The following is a 9,774-nucleotide window of genomic DNA, read 5'->3' as shown; positions in this document are numbered from 1 at the left end:
ACAAAAAGATATATGGAGGCAGAAAACCCAAGAAGCGACTGGGGAGCCCACCAATAGGCTAATTTGGTTGAAGGACTCAGAAAAGTGAGTACCTTGAGTTTGCAGAGGGACTTCATGGAGAGCTAAGAAGCCTGGATTTCATTACAGGATGAAAGGTCCCAGGGAAAGACCTTAGAGGCATTTTAGCTTCAGGGGTATTTTAAGAAGGTTAGTTTGATAGAAGAGGCAGAAAGGAGAGAAAGGAGTCAGGAAACCAGGAGGAGGCCATTGAAGAGTACACGAGTAGGGAAGCAGTACCTAATTCCTAATTCTCTGCGCTTATTTTCATTAATCGCAGTTTAATGCTGAAGCTCTGGGACTTTCAGTCCTTCGACAGCAGAGACTATGTCTGCTTAGAACTATTTAGAACAATACTTGGCACTTAGTAGGCAAGCAATACAAAATTAAGATAGGGAATGAAAACCATCCTTGTCCTTCATAGTAGTGATTTCCCTTTTCCCATCTCCTGTGATGTTCCGTCGTTCACAAATGTTATGATTTCACCACCCAGCGGTCAACAAGGGGCATGTGGAGTCTGTGGTGCTGTTCCCAAGGGAAGCACAAGTGACCCCAGGGCGGGGCGTGAACTGACTCCCAGCCCCCCAGCATGGAAAGGAATCCAGGCGTTGACATCAGAGTTACGGAATTCCAAATTGGAAGAGCTCTAGAGATCATGAGATGGACCCTGTTCTGTTGACAGACAAGGAAGCTGAGACCCAAAGATGCAAGATGAGTTTTTGGAGATCAGGCAACTAGTTAGCAGTAGCCCTTGGAAGAATCCAAGTGGACTACGGAGACTTGTAGAATCTACATGTCTACCCCTCAAACACGGAGCAGCAGACAATGGCCACAGAAGCCAGAGGTAACTTGCCTCTGTGGAGGCAAACGTGCTTATGTTTTATCTACACAGCCCTGCTTTCTGTGGATCTGGGCTGTCAGAAGTCTTTGATATCCATTCCACAGTATACATTAGACTGGACCCAGATTTACTACTCAAACACACACACTCACTCTCACACACGCCCCTCTTGCTTCCTGAATTACTCACTGAATTGAATCAATCCTAAATCTCTAATTTCTTTTTTTTTTTAAAGATTTTATTTATTTATTTGAGACAGAGAGAATGAGAGAGAGAGAGCACATGAGAGGGGGGAGGGTCAGAGGGAGAAGCAGGCTCCCTGCCGAGCAGGGAGAAGCAGGCTCCCTGCCGAGCAGGGAGCCCGATGCGGGACTCGATCCAGGGACTCCAGGATCATGACCTGAGCCGAAGGCAGTCGCTTAACCAACTGAGCCACCCAGGCGCCCAAGAATCAATCCTAAATCTCAAAGTGCAATGGTGACAGATATTTGCCCAATGTGGTTGTAAGAATAGAAGTAGAGATTCCTATATCCCCTTCTTCTTCCCTGACTTTACTCACCTTGAGAAGTCTTCTTAGATCTTGGGGAAGAGAAAAAGCAGGAAAATGGTGGGGCATGACCACTTTGGCTTTGTGGCTGAGATTACACCCATTAGCATTGGGTTCCCACAGGTTGTGAGGAGCTAAAAGTTGGAGAATATCCTAGCCCCATTTTCCCATACCTCATTCTTCCCTACTCCTCCATCTAAGGGAGGAGCGTATAGTTCAGGGCAGTTAAGAGAGCAAACAGACCTGTTTCCATACCTGTACTGCCTCTTACTAGGCAGTGACCTCAAGAAATTTTCTCAACCTGCTCAACCTTCGTTACTGCATCTGTAAAACTGAAATAATAAAACTCACTTCATAAGATCTTTTGAAGGTTAATAAAATGCTTAGCCCAGGTGCCTGGTATGGCCTAAGTGCCCAATAAGTGGTAGCTATCATCAGTTGAACCTAATACGTTATCCTGACCTAATGTTATTTTTCAAAGTTCAATTCAGCAACCTCAGACTTTCTTTGCCTGTTCCAGAGTTAATAATTTAGAAGAGTGCATGCAGCTCAACCTTACTTATATACTATTTTGTATTGTTTCCTGTCAGTTGGGAAATGGTAAGCAAAGGGAGGGGAGGACCCCTGTTCCATTCCAGCTCCAGCCCAATGCCAAGCTCATGGAGCTGAGTAACAACCTGTTGATGGATTGTTCCAGTGGCAAAAGCCTCTGAAAGAGCATGAACAAACAAGTAAGTCAGAAAACATCTGGTTTTGCCCAGAAATATTCCTCTCTAAATGAGCAAGTCAAAATGGCCCAAGTATGTGACACTTCTGCTTAAATTGTTTGGAGAACTCTCAGGTGAACTATCGTTTCGGAGGATTTGTGTCTATTAATATAGAATTCCCTTTCTCTTTAGATGGGCCGTTAGTCTAACCTCTTAAAAGTGTTAAATCAAGAGATCCAAAAGAAAACTGGCTGTGGACAAGTTGGGATTTCCAAAGACATTTAACACACGAAGAAACTCTCTGGGAAATCTGTCAATCACAATATTGGGCAAGTGTGGAAAATGTTGGTGAAAATGTTTAGACTCCTTAACATGATTATTTTTCCCCTATAAGATTTGCACATTGGATTCCCAGAAGCAATAAAACCATCATAATCACTTTTTGTTTGAAAAAGTCATTTTCTGCAACATCTGCTCAAGTTCTTAGGTCCATTCTAGGGGAGAGATTTAGAACTGGACAGTTTGGGGGAATATTTGTCCCTTTCTTAGAGTTCTAAATTTTTATTATATACAGGGGTTGAGAGCCATAACTTTTCAATGAAAACAGATTTTTTCATATAATTACATAAAGATTTATAATCAGAAACACTCAAATACTAAAAAAGCCACTTATCTGCAGCTCTGGGTCACTCCTTGGCACCACTGTGTCCTTGAGCAATATAGGTGGGGAGCTTAGGAGTTTTACACTCCAATATTTAGAGTTTATTTAGTTCTAGTTGTGTCTTAGCTTAAAATAAATCCTTGGGGTAGTGGGTTGGTCTAAGAGGTATATAGTTAGGATGTTATTTTTGGAAACTGCTAGAGAATGAAATGAAAACTTGTGATTTTCCTTCAACTTGGCTTGAAAATAAAATAAAGATTTTATGAACTTGGAGGTGAATACATTTACTCTCCTCAAACTTGCTCACTTGTAAATGAGTGACTTAGAGCAGAGCCCGGAATAGGGAATTCCAATTCTACAGGTTTTTCTTAGCTCTGTCCCTGTGTATGGATTGATCTTTACCCAAACCATCAACCATCAACTCTTAAAAAAAAAGTTGGGTAGAGCTCCAATATGTTTATGTTATAAACACATATTATTATTGAAACCACCCCATTGTTTATTTTATTGTACATCTAAATGCTATATAGTGCCCAAACTAGATAATTTAGGTTTGGCCCTTTATAGGGATGGCTAGCAAGGTTTTCCTTAGGAGTATAGGGTGTTTTTGTTTAGTTTTTTTTTTTTTAAAGATTTTATTTATTTATTTGAGACAGAATGAGAGAGAGAGAGAGCACATGAGAGGGGGGAGGGTCAGAGGGAGAAGCAGGCTCCCCGCCGAGCAGGGAGCCCCATGCGGGACTCGATCCAGGGACTCCAGGATCATGACCTGAGCCGAAGGCAGTCGCTTAACCAACTGAGCCACCCAGGCGCCCCTGTTTAGTTTTGTTAATACAGGATTTTTGTGTCCTCTCCTTATGAAATATGCATGAAATTCCCACTTGTGTAAGATGTGAAGGCAAAGCTATGCTGTATGCTACCATCACTGAGGGGACATTTGGATGTGGTACCGTGCTACCTCTAAAACAACTTCATTCATTTTTTCATTCAACCCTACCCCCAATGTGAGGTTTGAACTCACAACCACAAGATCAAGAGTCACATGCTCTAACGACTAAACTAGCCAGGTGCCCCTGGAACAACTTGAATACACAGCTTCTGCTTTTTAAAAAGTCCCTTTTTGGGGGCACCTGGGTGGCTCAGTCATTAAGCGTCTGCCTTCGGCTCAGGTCATGATCCCAGGGTCCTGGGATCGAGTCCAGCATCGGGCTCCCTGCTCAGCGGGAAGGCTGCTTCTCCTTCCCCCACTCCCTCTGCTTGTGTTCCCTCTCTTGCTGTCTCTCTCTCTGTCAAATAAATAAATAAAATCTTTTTAAAAAGTCCCTTTTTGTTTATTTGTTTACTTTTTACTACGAAAAATTTCAAACATTCATAAAAATAGAAAGAATAGTACAAGGATCCCCATATACCCATCCTACCACTCACATTCAAGAACTGGTAATATTTGTCATATTTACTTTTCTTCTTCTTCTTCTTCTTTTTTTTTTTGCTAAATCATTTGTAATGACAGACATCAAGACAATTTACCCCTGGGGAGCCTGCGTGGCGCAGTCAGTTGAGAATCCACTCTTGGTTTCCACTGCGGTTGTGATCTCAGGGTCATGGGATGAAGTCCTGTGTGGGGCTTGAAGTTCTCTCTCCCTCTCCCTCTGCCCCTCCCCCGCCATGTGCGAGCATACACGCATTCTCTCAAATAAATACATAAATCTTTTTTTTAAAAAGGTAATTTATCCCTAAATTCTTCAATATGCTTCTTAAAAAAATAACCACATGCCATTATCACACCTGACAAAACTAGCAGTAGTTCCCCGGTATTGTCTAAATATTCTATACATATTCAATTCTCTAATTTCCTTGTAGGTTCAAACCAGTATTCTATTAAAGACCATTCACATTGCTTTTGTTCTGTCTCTCTCTTTTTTAATTAAAATTTTTAATTAATTAATTAATTAATTAACCTACCTGAGAGAGAGAGCAGGAGGAGGAACTGAGGGAGAGAGGGACAAGCAGAGCATGGAGCCCAACATGGGGCTCGATCCCACGACTCCGAGATCATGACCTGAGCCGAAACCAAGAGTCAGTTGCTTAACCCACTGAGCCACCCAGGCACCCCTGTTTTGTCTCTTTTAATCCCTCCAGCTGTTCCACCTCTTTTCCTTTTTTTTTTTCCTTGTGGCATTTTCATTGAGTCATTGACTCATTCATTGAGTCATTGACTCATACAAAAATACCAGTTTGTATTATAGAATGCTCCACATTATGGATTTGCTTGACTATTTTTCTTCATGGTACCATTTAATATGACCCCTCTACCCTTCCTATATCCTGTAAATTTTTTTAAAAGATTTTATTTATTCATTTGATTGAGAGAGACAGACAGAGAGCACAAGCAGGGGGAGGAGAGAGGGAGAAGGAGAAGCAGATTCCCCACTGAGCAAGGAGCCTGACACAAGGGCTTGATCCCAGGATCTGGAGATCATGACCTGAGCCAAAGGGAGACGCTTAACCATCTGAGCCACCCAGGCGCCCCTATATCCTGTAAATCTGAGGTGTGATTCATTCCAGTTAAACCTTTTTGGCAAGACAGTCAAGTCATAGGTGACACTGTACTTCCTGTTGCATCACATCAAGAGGCAATGAATGCTTGTCCCTTAAAAGGAATCTCCCGAGAAGCAGAAACATGTACCATTTCTCATTTCTCTTAAAAAACACCACTGGAAGGGCACCTGGGTGGGTCAGTCAGTTAAGTGACTGCCTTCAGCTCAGGTCACGATCCCAGGGTCCTGGTACTGAGCTCCAAGTTAGGCTCCCTGCTCAGCACGGAGTCTGTTTCTCCCTCTCCCTCTGCACCCCCCATTCTCCCACCCCTGCTCATGCTCTCACTCTCTCTCTCTCAAATAAATAAAAAAAACTTAAAAAACAAAAACAAAAACAAAACACCACTGGACCAGAACTGTGAATGTCATTAACCCTCTCAGATGAACCTCAGTTTTCTTGTGAGAGATAAAAGCAATTCTAACTCTGTAACTTCACAGGATTATGGTAAGGACCACAGGAGAAAATAATAACAGGAATAACTACTATTTATTGAGCAATCGCTATGTCAAGCCCTACGCAAGAGCTTTCCATTTACTGTTGTATTTATTCCTCAACTAACCACAAGAGATAGGTATAATTACTAGCATCTCTGTTATGCAGGTGAGGAAACACAGAGAAAGAGTGAAGCAATTTCGCATAGGTCAGACAACTGTTCAGAGGAGGAGGCGGGATGCAAACTCCAGCAGCCCGACCGCAGAGCCTGTGCAGGAAATCACCTCGAGTACTACACAAAAGCGAACCAGCAACAGAGAAATACCAGTCAGGTGTGTTAGGGGACGGAGAGGATGTGTTTTGGGTTTGTTTTTTTTTTTTTAAGATTTTATTTATTTATTTGAGAGAGAGAGAGAGAGCACATGAGAGGGGGGAGGGTCAGAGGGAGAAGCAGACTCCCTGCCGAGCAGGGAGCCTGATGCGGGACTCGATCCCGGGACTCCAGGATCATGACCTGAGCTGAAGGCAGTCGCTTAACCAACTGAGCCACCCAGGCGCCCCGGATGTTTTTTGTTTTTATTTTTTAATTTTTTTCCGGCTTTCACTGATGTTATTCTATTACTTTAATATCCACGAAATGAATAGGCATTTACAGGGGAACACATACAATATGGATATAAAATAACAATCAGAATCATTTATTACTTACCTGCTCTGGTGGTACTGACAACAGAATAAAAGGAATCACATCAACAATAATAAAAAAACTTTGCCTAGAGGGAAATAGACATATGAAGTAACATCGTAAACAGATATTTTGTATTTTCTTCTTTACAATTCTACTCCTTTTGTTCCATTTTATTTGACATATGGCTCACTTCATAAAAATGTTTAAATATTGATTTCCAAATAGCTTCACTTACTTGGTCCTAAAACAGTATTAAAGACCATGTGGTTTCTGGAAGGATCTGTTCTGCTGTTTCTGTAAAAAATGTTTTGCTTTGGTTTTTTCTTTTTTAATTATTTATTTATTTAAGTCGTGTCTACACCCCATGTGGGGCTCGAAGTCATGACCCTGAGATCAAGAGTCACATGTTCTCTGGACTGACCAGGCCAGGAACCTCTTTTAGGGTTTTTTAATCAAGGGAGTTAGTTGGTCAATTATACCCAAACATGATGACTGTATGATTTCTTTTTAAAAAGGCAACCTAGAGGCGCCTGGGTGGCTCAGATGGTTAAGTGTCTGCCTTTGGCTTGGGTCATGATCCCAGAGTCTTGGGATCGAGCCCCGCAGCAGGCTCCCTGCTCAGCGGGGGGCCTCCTTCTCCCCCTCCCCCTGCTCATGTCCTCTCTCTCTCTCTGTATCTCTGTGTCTCGAATGAATAAATACAAAAATCTTAAAAACAAAAAAAAGGCAACCTAAAGAGACACAACCATCAGTGAGTTAAACCTTTCAGATGAGCATCTGTCCTCTCCAAGGTATGAAATCATACTTGGCAAACGGCTTTCTAACCCCCAGAATGCTCAGCGAGACCCATCACATTTTAGTCCACACACAGTAAAGGAGGCTGTGCAAACTGCGTGCCCTCCTAAAACGTCTTTGCCACTCAAGTCACTGGAGTTTTTTTCCCTGCCTTTCCATTCTGCTTCAAATACCAGAAATACAAAGTGTTTTTTAAATTTTATTTTATTTCTTTTTAGTAATCTCTACACCCAACATGGGGCTCAAACACATGACCGAGATTAAGAGTCGCATGCTTTTCCAAACGAGCCAGCCAGGCACCCCGAGAAATACAAAATGTTTAATTTGGTAACCGCAATAATTCTAACCCTGGAAATATTTACTATAATTTACATAAAAAGTCAGTAAGATCTTTGGAATAGATTTAAAAATATATACATCAACCCAATGTGGGGGAGGGACACCAAAATTATAACAAGCTGTGGTAAGGTAACTATATCACAAAATTGAAAAGTTATAATTGTCTTTTATCATACCTGGATGGTAATAAAGAGAAAAAAAATATTTCTTGAAAATTTCACGTAGCTTATTTCCACTTCAAAGCTCCTAAAGATGATCTTTTGGGGGGGAGGGGCTATACAGTGTTATTAATAATTACTAGCTGAAATGTATCGATGGCTTTCTATGTCTAGGCACTTCACCTGCATTATTCTTAGTATTTGCAACTGCCCTATAAGGTAGCTGCATTTATTATCACCTACTTACAGATGAGAAAATTTAGTCTTACAGGGAGTTACAGACTTAACAGTTACATAGACGTTAGGTGGCAGAGACAGAAGTCAAACTCAGGACTGACTGCAGAGCCCAGCCTCCCCAGGTACCCGCGGATGACAATAACTAACGACTACAATCTTCCTCAACTGAATTTCAAACCCTAAGAACATGCAAACTCATAACTTAGCAGAATGCCTTGCGCTGGACCTAGAACAATGCAACACAAGAAACTGGATTGCAAAATGTAGCTTTAGAGGCTGGGGCTCAGACTCACATTTCCTGCACCAGCAACAGAAGAGGACTCTCACCACTCCCCGGGGGGGGGGGGGGGGGCCCCCCCCCCCCCCCCCCCCCCAAAAACCCGGGGGGCCTCTCCCTCCCCCCGGGGGGGGGGGGGGGGGGCTCCTCCCCTCCCCACCCTCCTGAACAGCCTGTGGGCGTTCTTCTTGAAGACTCTCACAGCCACACTGGTGTCTGCAGCTGCGTGGCATCCCTCCCCTTTCCGCCTCCCCTTCAAAGCTCTGGTGGGCAGAGTGTCTTCTTTCCCATCCTCTGGGGTTTCACCCAGCAGCCAATCAGCCAATCAATATATATTTGTTGCATGAATAAATGAATGAACGAGTGAATGAGCAAACAGTTGTCAAACCAGTCACGGATGGAAAAGTACACAGAGGTGCATAAATAGTAAGCTGTTTGCCTAAAACAGCCTCAGCCTGACCAGAATATAAATCTCACTAAACTTCATCATTAAGTTGTGGAACATTTATTTATTCTGTCTTAGATATATTATTTACTTCACATTTCATACTTGGTCACCTCAATATTATTCAACACTGCACTTGCTGGGTGATTGGGTCCTGTCACCTAATCTCTGATCCTCGTTTTCTCAATTATGAAAGGAGGCTATTAAGCCATACCTCACAGGTTGTCCTAAGGATCAAACAAGGTCACGTGGGGTGGGGCTCTGTAAACTATACAGGGCTTTCTGATGCTGTCATCATTGTGCATTTACTGGCCCCTGCTATTTGTAGCCTTTGTGCATCTAGTTGGTGGGGTGGACCTAAATGCGTTATACAAGAAGGGTGGTGGTGTGGAGAGAATTCAGGGGTCCCTCATGCCACCCACCGAACAAAACACATTGTAGCCACAGAAGGACTTTCATGAAGCCAGGACCTATGGACCTATGGAAGGCCAGCAGCCAGACCACACCTTGAGGGAATCAAAAAAAAAAAAGCCCCTGGAAGCCCCTGAAACCTTTGGAATTTCCTTGCTCTTTCCTTATCTCAATCACGGCCATAACCACTCTTCAGTCAAGATTCTGTCTAGACTGACAGCCAACAACCAGATTGTATAATTAAGCCATTCAATCATCCTGGAGATGGTTGTCACTTAGCAAAGTGCTGGGCTTGAGCACCTGCCCAAGTGGGCACATTCCAGTAATCATCAGGAGGCAGCATCCCACCTTCCCCTCCCCACCCATCCTTCATGGGGCAAAGAAGAGGAAAACAAAACTCAGGTGAATTGTCTTTGATCCATCCTAATTAGTTTCTTCCTCCTTGTTGGGATTTACCTGAGCAAGTGAGACAATTAGCATTTGCCCAGGAAGCTCTGTTCCTCCAACATTCGGAGCTCAGAGAATTAACATGGCGAAGCAGAAAGTTTGTCAGTAATAAACAGGGCTTCTTTCTTGGGTCT

The sequence above is a fragment of the Neomonachus schauinslandi genome, chromosome 1, assembly GCF_002201575.2.
Source record: "Neomonachus schauinslandi chromosome 1, ASM220157v2, whole genome shotgun sequence".
NCBI lineage: Eukaryota > Metazoa > Chordata > Mammalia > Carnivora > Phocidae > Neomonachus > Neomonachus schauinslandi.
Note: the sequence above shows the minus strand (reverse complement) of the source record.